A 17,537-nucleotide genomic window follows, 5' to 3' on the forward strand; every position below is an offset into this window, starting at 1 on the left:
CAAGGCCTCTTCTACCCTGAAAGGCTCAATAGAAGAGACAAAAGAGTAATGCTCACAAAAATTCACCAATCTAGAGCGAGTAGTTACTCCCTTGCTAATATCACCCAAAATTTGGTCGACGGGATGATTCCTTTGAATCGTCGCTCGAACTTGGGTTGGAGGTGCCTGAGGTGCTTCTTCCTCTTCAACTTGATCATCTTGTGCTCCCCCTTGATCATGCGCCTCCACTTGAGGTACCTGTTCGTCATCTTGAGTTGGGGGATGCACCATTTTGAGGAAGAAGGTTGATCTTGCTCCAAATGTTCCTGTGGTCGCACATCGCCAATCGCCACGGTGAGCATAGCGGCCGTTGGAACGTCTTCTTCATCTACATCATCAAGATCAACAACTTGCTCTCTTGGAGAGCCATTAGTCTCATCAAATACAACGTCGCTAGAGACTTCAACCAAACCCGATGATTTGTTGAAGACCCTATACGCCTTTGTATTTGAGTCATAACCTAATAAAAACCCCTCTATAGCTTTGGGAGCAAATTTAGAAGTTCTACCTTTCTTCACAAGAATATAACACTTGCTCCCAAATACACGAAAATAAGACACATTGGGTTTGTTACCAGTTAGCAGCTCATACGAAGTCTTCTTGAGGAGGCGGTGAAGGTAGACCCGGTTGATGGCGTGGCAAGCCGTGTTCACGGCTTCCGACCAAAAGCGCTCGAGGGTCTTGAACTCTCCAAGCATAGTCCTCGCCATATCGATGAGCGTCTTGTTCTTCCTCTCTACCACACCATTTTGTTGTGGTGTGTAGGGAGCGGAGAACTCGTGCTTGATCCCTTCCTCCTCAAGGAACTCCTCCACTTGAAGGTTTTTGAACTCGGACCCGTTGTCGCTCCTTATCTTCTTCACCTTGAGCTCGAACTCATTTTGAGCTCTCCTGAGGAAGCGCTTGAGGGTCCCCTGGGTTTCAGATTTATCCTGCAAAAAGAATACCCAAGTGAAGCGGGAAAAATCATCAACTATAACAAGACCATACTTACTTCCTCCTATACTTAGATAGGCGACGGGTCCGAAGAGGTCCATATGAAGCATCTCCAAGGGTCTTGATGTGGTCATCACATTTTTGGTGTGATGAGAGCCTCCCACCTGTTTCCCTGCTTGACAAGCTGCACAAGGTCTATCTTTTTCGAAATGTACGTTAGTTAGACCTATCACGTGTTCTCCCTTTAGAAGCTTGTGGAGGTTCTTCATCCCCACATGTGCTAAGCGGCGATGCCACAGCCATCCCATGCAAGTCTTATCAATTAAGCATGCATCTAGACCGGCCTCTTCTTTTGCAAAATCAACCAAATAAAGTTTGTCGTCTAGTACACCCTTAAAAGCTAGTGAACCATCACACCTTCTAAAGACAGACACATCTACATTTGTGAATAGACAATTATATCCCATATTGCATAATTGACTAACAGATAACAAATTATATCCAAGCGACTCAACTAAAAACACATTAGAAATAGAGTGCTCGGATGAGATAGCAATTTTACCTAACCCTTTTACCTTGCCTTGGTTCCCATCACCGAAAATTATTGAATTTTGGAAATCCTTGTTTTTGACGTAGGAGGTGAACATCTTCTTCTCCCCCGTCATATGGTTTGTGCATCCGCTGTCGATAATCCAGCTTGAACCCCCGGATGCATAAACCTGCAAGGCAAATTTAGGCTTGGGTCTTAGGTACCCAACTCTTGTTGGGTCCTACAAGGTTAGTCACAATTGTCTTAGGGACCCAAATGCAAGTCTTGTCTCCCTTACATTTGGCCCCTAACTTCCTAGCGATTACCCTCTTATCCTTTCTACAAATAGCAAATGAGGCATTGCAAGCATAATAAATTGTAGAAGGTTCATTCATTACTTTCCTAGGAGCATGAACAATATTCTTTCTACGCACATGATGAATAATATTTCTCCTAGACATATTTCTACCATGCATATAGGAAGAACTGGAAGCAAACATGGCATGAGAATCAAAAGCATCATAAGCATTACAACTCCTATAAGCATTGTTAGATTGTCTCCTATCATGGTATATAAAAGCATGGTTCTTTTTAGCACTACTAGCCATAGGGGCCTTCCCTTTCTCCTTGGCGGAGATGGGAGCCTTATGGCTTGTCAAGTTCTTGGCTTCCCTCTTGAAGCCAAGTCCATCCTTAATTGAGGGGTGTCTACCATTCGTGTAGGCATCCCTTGCAAATTTTAATTTATCAAATTCACTTTTGCTAGTCTTAAGTTGGGCATTAAGACTAGCTACTTCATCATTTAATTTAGAAATGCAATCTAGGTGTTCACTACAAGCATCAACATTAAAATCTTTACACCTAGTGCAAATTACAACATGTTCTACACAAGAGTTAGATTTATTTGCTACTTCTAGTTTAGCATTTAAATCATTGTTAATTCTCTTTAAGCTAGAGATAGCGTCATGACAGGTAGACAATTCACTAGAAAGCATTTCATTTCTTTTAACTTCTAGAGCAAGTGAATTTTGTGCACTAACAAATTTATCATGCTCTTTGTTGGGGGCCTTCGGCCTCCGAAGGTCCTCAAAAACATGATTTGACAATGTTTTCCAAGTGAAACATGTGAACAGGTATCTTCGGAATTGGGTTACTGATATACAAGAGTATGATCAAGACGAAGCTTGAGTGAGACGGAAGGCGATTATGACGAAGGATAAGATGATCACGAAGCTATGCGCAGAAAAGCTTCGGCATGACAGCAGGAAAGGGGAACCGACCTAAAGATGAAAAGCCTAATTAGACCTCGAAGAATTACTATAGAGTTATTGATAAATGTAAAGGGCATTAATGTAATTTTACACGAGCTGCGTCCTGTGCCTATAAATAGATGAACAGTACTCCCGTACTGTTCACGCTGACTTGGCATTCACTTTTGCACCACGCCTATATTTTCTTTCCTTCAAGCCGAAGGTACATTTATAATTTACCTCTGTCTACACAAGTAATATAAATAGAAATATATTAATGATAATGCTTACAGAAATTATGCTACTTTCTGTATTTTGTTTGAATGTTCTTCATTTTTTACCATGATCATGAAGGTACGTCCTTCATGACCTTCGTCCTAAATTCATTATATCCGAAGGGAAATAATGATTAGAAGGACGAAGGGCTTTTGATATTTAACATTTTATGTTGCCTTGTTCTTGATTCATAGCATTTGAGAACAAGTCCCCAACATTGGCGCCCACCTCCGGTGAACTCACTTCCATTTTTGAATCTTGAACACTTTCGGCAAGCATCACCTTCGTCATGCCACCGAAAAAAGCTTCAGCGACAGGGGCTGGTACTTTACAGCCGCTGGATCCCAATCAGGACGTCCTTTCTCTTAGAGAAGCCCGAAGCCAGAAGAGGAAGGCTGTTAGTCCAACACCTCCGGAGGATGACCTGGATCAGGAGATCCAAAACCTGGAGATCCTTCAGCAACAGGTGTAGCGCAAGAAGGAGAAGATGGCTCGTCTAGCTGATCTTCAGAGACAGATAGACGAAGCTTCTGAAGAGGTTCGTCATCTTGTTCAAGATGATCAGAGCCGAAGGCCTCCACATAGAGAGCTCCATCAGGAAGGCTTCCACAATGAGGACGACTGGTATGAAGATTTCCATCATGGAAACTTTGCTTTTGATGATGCTTCTCCTCTCTCAACAGAATTGCAGGCTACACCATGGCCCCAGTGTTACAAGCCACCCCAGCTCCCCATGTATGACGGTCATACAGACCCGAAGCAATTCTTGATGAGCTATGAAGCAACCATATCTTCGTATGGTGGCAATACTGCAGTCATGGCAAAATCTTTTGTCATGGCCGTCAAGAGCGTTGCTCAGACCTGGTACTCTTCTCTTCGGCCAGGGACAATCACTTCTTGGCAGAAGTTGAAGGATATGCTGATAACAAGCTTCCAAGGGTTTCAGACGAAGCCAGTCACTGCTCAAGCTTTATTTCAGTGTACCCAAGACCACGAAGAATACCTCCAGGCGTGCGTTCGAAGGTTTCTACGTCTGAGGGCACAAGCGCCAACAGTGCCCAATGAAATTGTCATTGAGGCCATGATTAAGGGGCTTCGGCCGGGACCTTCAGCGCAGTACTTTGCCAGGAAACCACCACAAACGTTGGAGAAGCTGCTCCAAAAGATGGACGAATACATTCGAGCTGACAATGACTTCCGCCAAAGAAGGGAGGAAGAATTCAGGTTCTCTGAAATGACCAGGGGCTTCGGAGGAAGATTTCACCCGAGGCACGTTAGGTCAATTCATAACTCTGCTCAAACTGATGATCGAGGGAGTCAGCAGCAAAGGCCACAATACTCTTCACAAGCTTCGGGCCAGCAACAAAGTTCTTTTCGGCCGCCAGCGCCAAGGGGCAGAGGCGCCAGGGGCTTCGGGGGAAGGTTTGGAGACCAGCCAAGAAAAATTTATTGCCTATTCTGTGGTGAAGACAAGGGCCATACCACCAGGATGTGCCACGTTACCATCCAGAAACAGAAGGAGATAGCAGAAGCAGCAGCGCAACAAAGTCAGCCGAAGCAGGTCATGCATACTGCTTCGTATCACTCGCCTTATATTCCAGAATACGTAGGCAACCACTCTGTAGCTTCTGTTGCTTCGGCGAGCCAACCCCAAGCATCTTGGCAGCAGCCTCCACCGTCACCACCGACCCAGCGAGGGCAGCAGCCAGAAGGGAGTCAGCACAATCACCTTCAGAGGGATTTCAGAGAGGAGTCTGAAGCTCGTACAGTCAATAGCACTGTGCCAGAGTCGAAGCACATTTATTGACAAATATTCAACCTTAACAGCAGTTCTTTCGCATTTTTTACATTCAGTATTACCTTTTTGTTAATAAGGAACAATTATGAAGAGTTTAAGTGTCTTTTATTGAATTTCAATTTCTTGTAATACTTTCGTCTTTTACCATAATAGAAATATGTTTTTCCATAGGCTTGAGTTGCCGAAGCATACGAATTTATGGTGATTTGAAGGACCTTTATATTATCAAAATTTGATCTTACGGACACAGTACAAATTGTTCGAAACAGTAAAAAGTCGTTCCTAAGGGAGCGCAGTGTAAGTTTTCTAAACCTACAGCGAAAAATAAACGCTGATTCCGCTGAAAGTAAAAGGCGAAGAAGCTCCTAAGGGAGGCTTACAGTGAAAAATAAACGCTGATTCCGCTGAAAGTAAAAGGCGAAGAAGCTCCTAAGGGAGGCTTACAGCGAAAAATAAACGCTGATTCCGCTGAAAGTAAAAGGCGAAGAAGCTCCCAAGGGAGGCTTACAGCGAAAAGTCAGCGCTGATATAAAAAGTGTGTGTGCTTTATTACAGGGATATGTATCTGCGGCACAAATATCATTTTGCATAACATAACATCATCACATCATTTTTGCATAACATAAGCATCATACAGCATATTGCATGTGGAACAAGAAGGGGATACAGTGTTGATCTTCGGAGAATATTTTGGAAAAGAGAAAATCGTGCTAAGGCACGAGACGAATCGAGACGAAGAGTAAAAACTTTTTTATAGCTTCGGAGAATATTTCACGAAGCTTGGATTTTCTTCATCAGAGAAGTAAACAAATTCTTGTGATATAGAAAAGATTTTCTTCACGAAGCATGAAAAGAAGGGAAGGTGTTTTTTCGCCGAAGGCTCAAAAAATGGTATGTATGCAAAATTTCATGCATCGTAAAGAATTAAACTGTAAATAGATTATATATTACATTCAAAGTTACAATATATTACACATTTTACGTTTCAAATGTTTCTACAATAACATTCAATCCTCTTTAAGCACTATTTCTGCAGCTTCATTCAATAGTTGGTCGACAACCTTGTTCATAATGGCTTTGGTCATTTTTCTAATTTCATCGTCCCCCTTCGGGTGGGGGCCCGGAGATGCCTCAGCAGGTTCTAAGGGAAGAAAAGATACGGCTATATTACTATTACAAACTGCGAACAAAGTCTGGAATTAAAAATTACAGCATAATAAAAACCACTAATTAGTACCTATCTGCCTTCGGGCTCTGTACTTTTCTCGGCAGCTTCTGCTACTTTTCTAGCATCGTGGATACCTTTTTCACTCTTTTGAATAATTTCTTGCGCCAATTCTCGGCCGCCGTTATCCCAGATATCGGTGAAGAATTTCCCGCCGACCATGCTTGCTTCGGGTGAGGGGTCTTTAATGTCTTCAGAGGACAAGGTAGCTTCGGACTGCGCTAAGGATTTTACATGCTCGCAGCCTTTCCTCTCCAAAACAGCAGCAATCCCTCTAGCACCCGAAAAAGCGCAGATGTCACCGCGGCTATTCAGGATTTCCTCGAAGGCCTCTGCTTCGTGACTGATCCATTCCATTGGACCTTCAGGATTGCCTCTTGAGAAATTCTCTTCACTAGAGAATGCGCCAATGCTGGCGAAGCTGGATTTTATCTTCTTGACGCACTCTATGGATTTAACATAGCATTTTCTCTGGGAGGCGCGAAGCTCCTTAACACTTATCTCTAAATGATTGGCCAATTGATCACTAAGCTCCCGTTTTGTTTCTTCAAGTATACGCTCTTCTTTAGCTCTAGCTAGCTGTTTCTGAAGATCTTTAATTTCACGTTTTTGGGCTTCGGCCTGGGCCTTTGAGGCAGCTTCGTCCTTTTTTACCTTGTCTACCAATGTAAGCAGAATTTTATCCTTTTCCAGAGCTTCGTTTCTCAGTTTAATAACTTCTGATCGTAGGTTGTTGAACGCAATTTCATAGCTCTCATCTTCGGCATTCTTTTGTGCTCTCAATGCGTTGCTTAGAATTAAACCTTATATGTAAAAGAGTTGGTATAAGAATAAAAGAATGAGTTACGAATTATAAAATTTCCAAACGCCCAATTCCCATACCTTCAGGCTATTGTACGCAAGATTATCTGCGAGATCCTCCTTCGTCATAGCACATAATCCAACTTCGAGCTTCGGAAACCCCATACTTCTAGCCATCTCCCGACAGACGGATAATTCTTTGTTGTCTGGGAGGCAGTATAGGAAATCTTCTTCGTTCGTCCCATTGAACACTAGTGCCCCCTTCGGATATTTCAATTCTTTGGCATAGTGATTAGCTTCAAAAACTTCTTCTTCCGATAACTTTTTCCCCGAAGCATGTCGCACGATATAATCGTATATTTTGGAAGATGCTTCGGGGGCAGCGGTATCAATTTCTTCGACCAAAGTTGGCTCTGACATTTTCATTTCTTCGGTTGCCTTTGCAATTTTTGCTTCTTCTGCTTCCAAAGGTATTACCTTGGTTGGTTCTGAAGGCCCGGTTTCAACTCCAGTCTGTTGCTTCGGAGCTTTAGCAACGGATACTTCAGCAAGCGCCTCAGAAGTTTCACCAGTCTTCTTTGGGGTTGTGCTTGGAAGTTTAATTGTTTCCAAAACATCTAACACATTAACCATTCTTTTCCTTTTTGGGGTCACTGTTGGCCCCTTTTTAATTTTTGTTGCTTCAATTTCTTCTGAAGGACTTAAAATTTCTGATATTTTCACTCCCTCAGCTGATGCTTTCGCTTCTTCCGTCTTTGGTTCTTCCATCTTTTCTGTCGCTGGCACTTTGGCCATTTCTGTGACTTCTGGCAGCAGGGTTGGCTCTTTAGCCTCGGTGGCCGAAGAGGTCTCACCGGTGAACTCAGGCACCGTGGCTGGTACAATATAGTGTGGCCGGTGTGTGAGAACTTTTATCCTTTTTCTCTTCGGCGCTGGCTCGCTAGGAACAGCTGCAGCTGTTTCTTTCGCAGAAGTTGTGCCTTTTCTTTTTTGCCCTTGTATTGGATAGCGATAGTCGGGGTAGACAAACCCGACTGCATCAAACACTCGGTTGAGTCTTTTCTTTTTTTCGGCCTCCGAAGGCCGCTGACAATGCAGTGTCTTCGGCCTTCGAATATACCCCAAGCAATTCATCACTTACAGTCTCAATGCTCTTTAACCAATCATCATCTGGTTCAACGAACTTGTCTCCGTACTTGAATGAATACTTCAGCCTGACTAGCCCACCTTCGTCAGTTTCTTTAACAGTTTCTTTCGGCATTTCCCAATTATCTGCAAGAGGCCACATTATGAAGGCAATGTGTTCTTGTGTTAAATCCCTTGTCCCAATAAAAGAGCAAACAACTCTGAAGGCTCTCTGGCATTTTTCGGCTGCTTCATTCATTTCCACCTTCGGCCTTCGCAGGCCGAAGCGTTGCCAGATGGGACGCATAATGATCTTCTTTATATCTTCTCGAGATTTCAAGTCATTCTTCACGTAAAACCATTCCGTCATCCAGTCGCCAGGCCATCTCTTTCGAAAGGTCGGCACTGGGCAGCTTGACCCAGATCGAGAGCCGAAGCTGTAACAGCCAAAGTTGTTGTGATATTGTTCCTTACCCCAGGGTTTTGTCTCGTATAACAATTCGTGTATGTTGCAGAAGCTTTTTACATCAGGTTCCAAGCCTTGGCTCCTCACGGCCCATACGAAGATATTCATCCTTATGATTGCTTCGGGGGTAAGTTGGTGAAGGTGGATTTCAAATATCTTCAGCACCTCTACAACAAAGCTGCTCAGGGGAAATCGTAGTCCAGCTTTCAAGAAGCTTCGAAATACTACGACTTCGTTTTCCTCAGGAGTTGGGCAAGTCTTTTCTCCTTCGTCGGCTCTTACAACAGACAAATCCCGGAAATATCTTCCCCTCATGTTGACAAGATGATTCTCTTTAATACTTGATTTGCCGAAGACCGCATGGCTTGGTCGCCAAGGTCGATCTTCGGAGTCTTCGCCACCACTATCAACATCATAGCTGTCGCTGTCACCAGTATCTTCAGATAAACCTTCCAAAATTTCTTTAGTGATCTTCTCCGTATTAGTCTTTGACATAGATTAAAGAAAACCCAGATGCATCTCTTCAGAAAGGCTCAGCTTCATTTCGGCAGCAACCTTCTTCTCCTCAGACATCCCTTCGGATTTCTTGCCTCTCGCTTCCGAAGCTTAAAACTAGGGAGGCAACCAAATATTTGTGGGCAGAAAGCTATTTGAGCAGGCAAAACAGATGGCAAGAGAGCGTACCAAATAAATTGTGGTGAGCCCCTATTTATACACCCATTATGTCGAAAACTAGAGGGTCCCGCTTGTCAAAGACTGTTGCTATTCTAGCAAAGGGAAGGTGTTTTTTCGGACCTTCGGCTCAAAGCCTTCGTCCATGTCGCAATATAAATTTATCATTCCAGCAAATTAATATTGCGAGGGGCTACTGTTGGGGGCCTTCGGCCTCCGAAGCTCCTCAAAAACACGATTTGACAATGTTTTCCAAGTGAAACATGTGAACAGGTATCTTCGGAATTGGGTTACTGATATACAAGAGTATGATCAAGACGAAGCTTGAGTGAGACGGAAGGCGATTATGACGAAGGATAAGATGATCACGAAGCTATGCGCAGAAAAGCTTCGGCATGACAGCAGGAAAGGGGAACCGACCTAAAGATGAAAAGCCTAATTAGACCTCGAAGAATTACTATAGAGTTATTGATAAATGTAAAGGGCATTAATGTAATTTTACACGGGCTGCGTCCTGTGCCTATAAATAGATGAACAGTACTCCCGTACTGTTCACGCTGACTTGGCATTCACTTTTGCACCACGCCTATATTTTCTTTCCTTCAAGCCGAAGGTACATTTATAATTTACCTCTGTCTACACAAGTAATATAAATAGAAATATATTAATGATAATGCTTACAGAAATTATGCTACTTTCTGTATTTTGTTTGAATGTTCTTCATTTTTTACCATGATCATGAAGGTACGTCCTTCATGACCTTCGTCCTAAATTCATTATATCTGAAGGGAAATAATGATTAGAAGGACGAAGGGCTTTTGATATTTAACATTTTATGTTGCCTTGTTCTTGATTCATAGCATTTGAGAACAAGTCCCCAACACTCTTCATATAAAAGGTCTTCTTGTTTCTCTAAGAGTCTATCCTTTTCATTCAAGGCATCAATCAATTCATTGATCTTATCTATTTTAGTTCTATCCAATCCCTTGAACAAACTAGAGTAATCTATTTCTTCATCACTAGACTCATCATCACTAGAAGAATCATAAGTAGTACTATCTCGAGTACATACCTTCTTCTCCTTCGCCATGAGGCATGTGTGACGCTCGTTGGGGAAGAGGGATGACTTGTTGAAGGCGGTGGCGGCGAGTCCTTGATTTTCGGAGTCGGATGACGAACAATCCGAGTCCCACTCCTTGCCAAGGTGTGCCTCGCCCTTAGCCTTCTTGTATGCCTTCTTCTTCTCCCTCTTGCTCCCTTGTTCCTGGTCACTTTCATTATCGGGACAGTTAGCAATAAAATGACCAATTTTACCGCATTTGAAGCATGGACGCTTCCCCTTTGTCTTGGTCTTGCTTGGCTGTCCCTTGCGACCCTTTAGCGCCGTCTTGAAGCGCTTGATGATGAGGGCCATCTCTTCATCATTGAGCTCGGCCGCCTCAACTTGCGCCACCTTGCTAGGTAGCGCCTCCTTGCTCCTTGTTGCCTTGAGAGCAATGGGTTGAGGCTCCTGGATTGGACCGTTCAACGCGTCGTTCACGTATCTCGCCTCCTTGATCATCATTCGCCCGCTCACGAATTTCCTAAGGACTTCTTCGGGCGACATCTTGGTGTACCTAGGATTTTCACGAATATTGTTCACCAAATGTGGATCAAGTACAGTAAAGGACCTTAGCATTAGGCGGACGACGTCGTGATCCGTTCATCGTGTGCTTCCGTAGCTCCTTATTTTGTTGATAAGGGTCTTAAGCCGGTTGTATGTTTGGGTTGGCTCCTCGCCCCTTATCATCGCGAATCTTCCAAGCTCGCCCTCCACCAACTCCATCTTGGTGAGTAAGGTGACGTCGTTCCCCTCATGAGAGATCTTGAGGGTGTCCAAGATCTGCTTGGCATTGTCCAAGCCGCTCACCTTATGGTACTCGTCCCTGCACAAAGAGGCTAACAACACAGTAGTAGCTTGTGCATTTCTATGAATCTGTTCATTGATAAACATAGGACTATCCGAGCTATCAAATTCCATTCCACTTTCCACAATCTCCCATATGCTTGGATGGAGAGAGAACAGGTGACTACGCATTTTGTGGCTCCAAAATCCGTAGTCCTCTCCATCAAAGTGAGGAGGTTTGCCAAGTGGAATGGAGAGCAAATGAACATTTGTACTTTGCGAAATACGAGAGTAGTCAAAAGAAAAGTTCGAATTAACCGGTTTCCTTCTCTCGTAGTCGTTGTCGTCATTGTCCTTTTGGGAAGAAGCGGACTCGTCGCTGTCGTCGTAGTAGACGATCTCCTTGATGCGCCTTGTCTTCTTCTTCTTCCCATCCTTGCGTTTGTGGCCCGAGCCCGAGTCGGTAGGCTTGTCATCCTTGGGCTCGTTGACGAATGACTCCTTCTCCTTGTCATTGATCACAATCCCCTTGCCCTTAGGATCCATCGCTTCGGGCGGTTAGTCCCTTTCTTGAAGAGAACGACTCTGATACCAATTGAGAGCACCTAGAGGGGGGGTGAATAGGTGATCCTGTAAAACATGAAACTTAAGCCACAAAAACTTGGTTAAGTGTTAGCACAATAATCGCCAAGTGGCTAGAGAGGAGTCTCAACAAAACACAATAACCACAAGAGATCAATCACAGAGATGGCATAGTGGTTTATCCCGTGGTTCGGCCAAGACCAACGCTTGCCTACTCCATGTTGTGGCGTCCCAACGGACGAGGGTTGCAATCAACCCCTCTCAAGCGGTCCAAAGACCCACTTGAATACCACGGTGTTTTGCTTTGGCCTTTCTTAATCCCGTTCGCGAGGAATCTCCACAACTTGGAGTCTCTCGCCCTTACACTTGAAGTTCACAAAGAAGCACGGAGTAAGGGAGGGATTAGCAACTCACACAAGACACAAAGATCACAGCAAATACGCACACACAAGACCCAGACTTAAGCTCAAAAGACTAGTACACTAGAACGGAGCTTAAATCACTAGAATGTTGAACAAGTGCGCAAGAATGGAGTGTGAGTGATCAAGAGTGCTCAAGGAATGCTTGGTTTTTCTCCTCCATGCGCCTAGGGGTCCCTTTTATAGCCCCAAGGCAGCTAGGAGCCATTGAGAGCAATCCGGGAAGGCAATTCTTGCCTTCTGTCGCCTGGTGCACCGGACAGTCCGGTGCACCACCGGACACTGTCCAGTGCGGATCTCTTTCGTTATCTGGCGAAGCCGACCGTTGGCGCCTTGGAGCCGTTGGCGCACCGGACACTATCCGGTGCACACCGGACAGTCCGGTGGCCCCTTTTAGCCATTGGCTCGGCCACGCGTCACGCCCGGATTAAGCGGCCGACCGTTGGCCCGGCGACCGTTGGCTCACCGGACACTGTCCGGTGCACACCGGACAGTCCGGTGAATTATAGTCGTACGCCGTTAATTTCTTCCCGAGAGCAGCAAGTTCGCCTGAGCCAGCCTGGCGCACCGGACACTGCCCGGTGCACCACCGGACAGTTCGGTGCACCCAGACTGCGCTTACCTTGGCTAAACTTAGCCATCTCTTCTCCAACTCGATTTTTCCTATTTCCAGCACTTAGACACAATACATTAGTCCATAAAACAATGTACTAAGTCTAGAAACATACCTTTTGACATGATTTGCACTTTGTCCACCACTTTGCATAGATTAACACAAAAGCACTTGTGTTGGCACTCAATCACCAAAATACTTAGAAATGGCCCAAGGGCACATTTCTCTGTCAACCCCGGGTGTGATATTGTTCTTACACTCATTTGTTTTTAATGTCAGGCATTGATTGATGAAATGGCTGGTCAGCTGAGGTCGCAGAATGTTTCTGTCCCGGAAAGAGCTCTATCTCTGACGCATTGGAATCCAGTGATGCTTCAGCGTCGGGTATCTGATTTGGAGAAGGCAAATGCTGGTTGGTGCCCTTTGTTTCTTCTTTGGCTACTTGATTAATCTGCTTTTTAGCTGAACACCCTTGCTTGACTTTTTCTTGACAGATATGGCTCGGCGGTATTCTGATCTTGAAGAAAAATATTCTCAAGGTCAGACTGAACTGGCCCGGGTTTCTGCTTCTCTGAAAAGGTGACCAGTGAATTAAGCTTTACTTGGCTTTATCTGCTATGTTCTTAGTGCTTGCTTGATGTTGGAGAAACTGATTCTTGTCTGCGAGAGAAAAAACGTGCTCTTGCCACTTCTCGCGACAACCTTGACAAGCTATATCGCGACGCCAGTAACTCGTTGACCATCTTGGAGAGGAGTCATCGCTTCACCATGGAAGATTTGGATAATCATCGTTATAAGCTGCAAGAGTCCTTGGATGATATGATTCGCCTTAGGCAAGTGGTGTCGAGCAAGGATACTATCATCAAGGATCTGCGTGCTTCCAAGAAATCAGTCGCCCAGGAGCTAGAAACTGCTCGGTTGGCTGTCAAGGCTGCTGAAGAGACTTTTGCTACTCTGAGGGCCCAGCGCGACAAAGCTATGGACAAAGCTATTCGCACGGGGCGGATCGTGATGAGGAGACTCGGCGTGGTTGTTCCAAACGACATAGTGGCAGATGTGAATGCCGCTCCTGATTCCTCGAGTCGTCCCTCTTCGTCGGTTGCTCCAATTTAAACCGACCGCTCCGTTGGTAGGGTATAGTGGTCACCCCGAGTTAAGTGAGCGTGAGCATGTCGCACCGCCTTAAGTCATTGCCGACTTAAGCCGATTGCTCCGTTAGTAGGGTATAGTGGTCACCCCGAGTTAAGTAAGCGTGAGCATGTCGCACCGCCTTAAGTTATTGCCGACTTAAGCCGATTGCTCCGTTAGTAGGGTATAGTGGTCACCCCGAGTTAAGTAAGCGTGAGCATGTCGCACCGCTTTAAGTCATTGCCGACTTAAGTCGATTGCTCCGTTAGTAGGGTATAGTGGTCACCCCGAGTTAAGTAAGCATGCAGGTTGACAGTGAACAATTCGAGTGCCTTTGAAGTCTTTTTATTGATGATATATTTCCCAGTTTACAGAGTACATTGTCGTCCCAATAGCTTTTGAGATATAGCTAGGGGTAAAACTTCCTGAGATGTTCTATGTTCCATGAGGTCCCAATTTCCGTGCCGTCCATTTGAGTGAGATGATATGATCCAGGCCAAGTGACTTCTGCTACTATGAATGGTCCTTCCCATAGTGGGGACAGTTTGTGCCGTCCCTCCCCCGTTAGAATTCGGCGGAGGACGAGGTCTCCCACTGCAAAGGATCGATGCCGTATGGCCTTGTCATGATAGCGTCTCAGAGTTTGCTGATATCGGGCCGACTGAATCACCGTATTCAATCGTTCTTCTTCTAGTACATCGACATCCTTCAGCCTAGTAGCCTCAGCTTCTACTATGTTTTCAAAGATTAACCTTGGTGCCCAAAACTTGAGATCAGTAGGTAGCACTGCTTCCGAACCATAGACCATAAAGAAGGGTGTGTTTCCATGCAGAGCTCGACTAGGTTGAGTTCTCAGGTTCCAAACAACATACGGCAGCTCTCTGATCCACTTTCCTGCGAACTTTTCATTCTTGTCGAAGACTTTCTTTCTGAGCGCTTCCAATATCATCCCGTTGGCTCTTTCTACCTGCCCGTTGGCTCTTGGGTGCGCCACCAAGGCGTATTTGATCTGAATGCTCTTTTGCTCGCAGAAATCGAAGAACTCTGAACTTGTGAAGTTGGATCCTAGGTCAGTTATGATGCTATTCGGTATTCCAAACCTGAATATTATGTCTTGTATGAATTCCACTGCCTTAGCTGAAGTTAGAGAAGCAATGGGTTTGAACTCTATCCATTTAGTGAATTTGTCGATAGCAACCAGTACATGAGTGTATCCTCCTTGAGCTTTCTTGAAAGGTCCAATCATATCCAATCCCCAGCATGCGAACGACCAAGTTACAGGTATGGTTTGCAGTTGCTGCGCTGGTAGATGTTGCTGTTTTGACAAGTATTGGTAGGCTTCGCACCTCTGGACTAACTCGGCTGCATCACTCTTTGTTGTTGGCCAGTAGAAACCCAACCTGAAGACCTTCCCAACCAAGGTCCTGGATGCTGCGTGTATCCGCATTGCCCAGCATGAACCTCTTCTAGCATTGCTTTCCGGTGGCTGAGAGAATGCATTTCATGAGGACTCCTGATGCGCCTCTTCTGTATAGCATTTCCCCAATGAGAGTATAATGAGCTGACTACCTTGCAATTCGTTCTGACACATTTTTGTCATCTGGTTCTTCCTCATTTTTTATGTAGTTGATGATCGGCTCCCTCCAGTCATCAGAATTTGACTCTGGTTGGCCCAGAGCATTGCATTCCTCCACCCGATCTAGTGAAATGCTCGGATGCGGTATTTCTTGAACAAAAGCTCCAGGCGGGACCTGAGTCCGACTGGATCCTAGCTTGGACAATATACCAGCTGTCGTGTTGCGATCTCTCTCCACATGATGAAATTCCAGACCTTCAAATTTGTCTTCTAGTTTCCGGACAGCAGTGCAGTATTTTCCCATGGAATCATTCGAGCAATCCCATTCTATGTTTATCTGACTTATGACCACCTAAGAATCTCCATATACCATCAGTCTCTTGATGCTTAGTGATATGGCAATGTTCAGTCCATGAACCAGAGCTTCGTATTCTGCTGCATTGTTGGACACAGGGAATAACAGTTGAAGAGCATATTTGAGTTGTTCACCTCCAGGCGCGATAAAGAGGATCCCTGCGCCTGCTCCCTACAGCTTCAACGAGCCATCAAAATACATTCGCCATACTTCTGCAGTTTCCGGATTATCCGGCACCTGTTGCTCGGTCCATTCTGATACAAAGTCGACCAGTGCTTGAGTTTTGATGGCAGTGCGAGGTCGAAATTCAATGTCATGAGATCCCAGTTCACAGACCCACTTGGCTATTCTTCTGATAGCTTCTTTATTGTGGAGAATATCCCCTATCAGAAATCCAGTGACTACTATGACTTTGTGGTCGTCGAAGTAGTGACGGAGCTTGCGTGCAGTTAGAAGTACTGCATATAATAGCTTCTGAACTTGAGGGTATTTCTTCTTCGAGGGACCCAGAACTTCACTGATGAAATAGACAGGATGTTGTACTGGGTATGCATGTCCTTCTTCTGGTCGCTCGACTACCAACGCGGTGCTCACCACGTGAGTCGTGCAAGAGATGTATAATAGCAGATCTTCAGCCGGTTGAGTCGGTGTGGCTCGGCGCGGCGGTTTTAGCACTGGTGGTGTTGTCAAGAATTTTTTCAACGCATCTAGAGCTTCTTGTGCTTCTGAAGTCCACTAGAATTTGTCTACCTTCTTGAGCAACTTATAGAATGTTAGCCTTTCTCTCCCAGCCTTGATATGAATCTGCTCAGAGCTGCCATACATCCGGTAAGTCTTTGTACTTTCTTCTGTGATCGTGGTGCTTCCATCCTCATGATAGCCTCGATCTTTTTTGGATTGGCTTCGATTCCCGGGTGGCTGACAATAAACCCAAGCAACTTTCCTGCTGGTACTCCAAAGACACATTTTTTGGGATTAAGCTTCCATCGGTTTCGCCGTAGACTGTTGAAGACCAGCTGTAAATCTTCAATGAATTTTTCTGAATTCTTTGTCTTGATCACCACATCATCCACATAAGCTTCCACACGCTTGCCCCAGTGGTCGGCTAAGCATGTCTAAATAGCTCTCTGATAAGTCGCTCCAGCGTTTTTGAGGCCGAACGGTATGGAGGTATAGCAGAAAGCTCCGAACGGGGTGATGAATGCTGTTTTTTCCTCGTCTTCTTTTGCCAAGCTAATCTGATGATACCTGGAGTAGCAATCCAAGAAAGACAACACAGAACATCCGGCGGTTGAATCCACCACCTGGTCTATTCTAGGAAGTCTGAAGGGATCCTTCGGACAGTGTTTGTTGAGATCCGTACAGTCGACGCACATGCGCCAATCCACTTTATTCTTTTTTAGTACAAGAACAGGATTAGCTAACCACTCAGGATGTAACACCTCTCTAATGAATTTGGCCGCGACCAAGCGAGCTAGCTCAGCACGGATGGCTTCTCTCTTGTCAGGCGTGAAGCGTCGTAATTTCTGTCCGATTGGCCTTGCCTGGGGGTAGACCTTCAATTTGTGCTCGACCAGTTCTCTCGGGACTCCCGGCATATCCGCAGGTTTCCATGCGAATATGTATCGGTTATCTTGCAGAAACTGGACGAGTGCGCCTTCCTATTTGTCATCCAGGCTGGAACTGATGACAGCAGTTTTGCGCTCGTCAGCGAACCCAAGATTGATTCTCTTCGTTTCTTCAGTCGGCAGTATAGAGGTCATGGCTTGAGCTTCATTCACGGGTATCGCGAGGTCTTCCTCAGGCTTTGAGTTCGCCTGCGCAGAAGAAATCGCCGATGGTTTGGTAGTGAGGGCCGCCTG

Source organism: Zea mays, chromosome 7, assembly GCF_902167145.1.
Source record: "Zea mays cultivar B73 chromosome 7, Zm-B73-REFERENCE-NAM-5.0, whole genome shotgun sequence".
NCBI lineage: Eukaryota > Viridiplantae > Streptophyta > Magnoliopsida > Poales > Poaceae > Zea > Zea mays.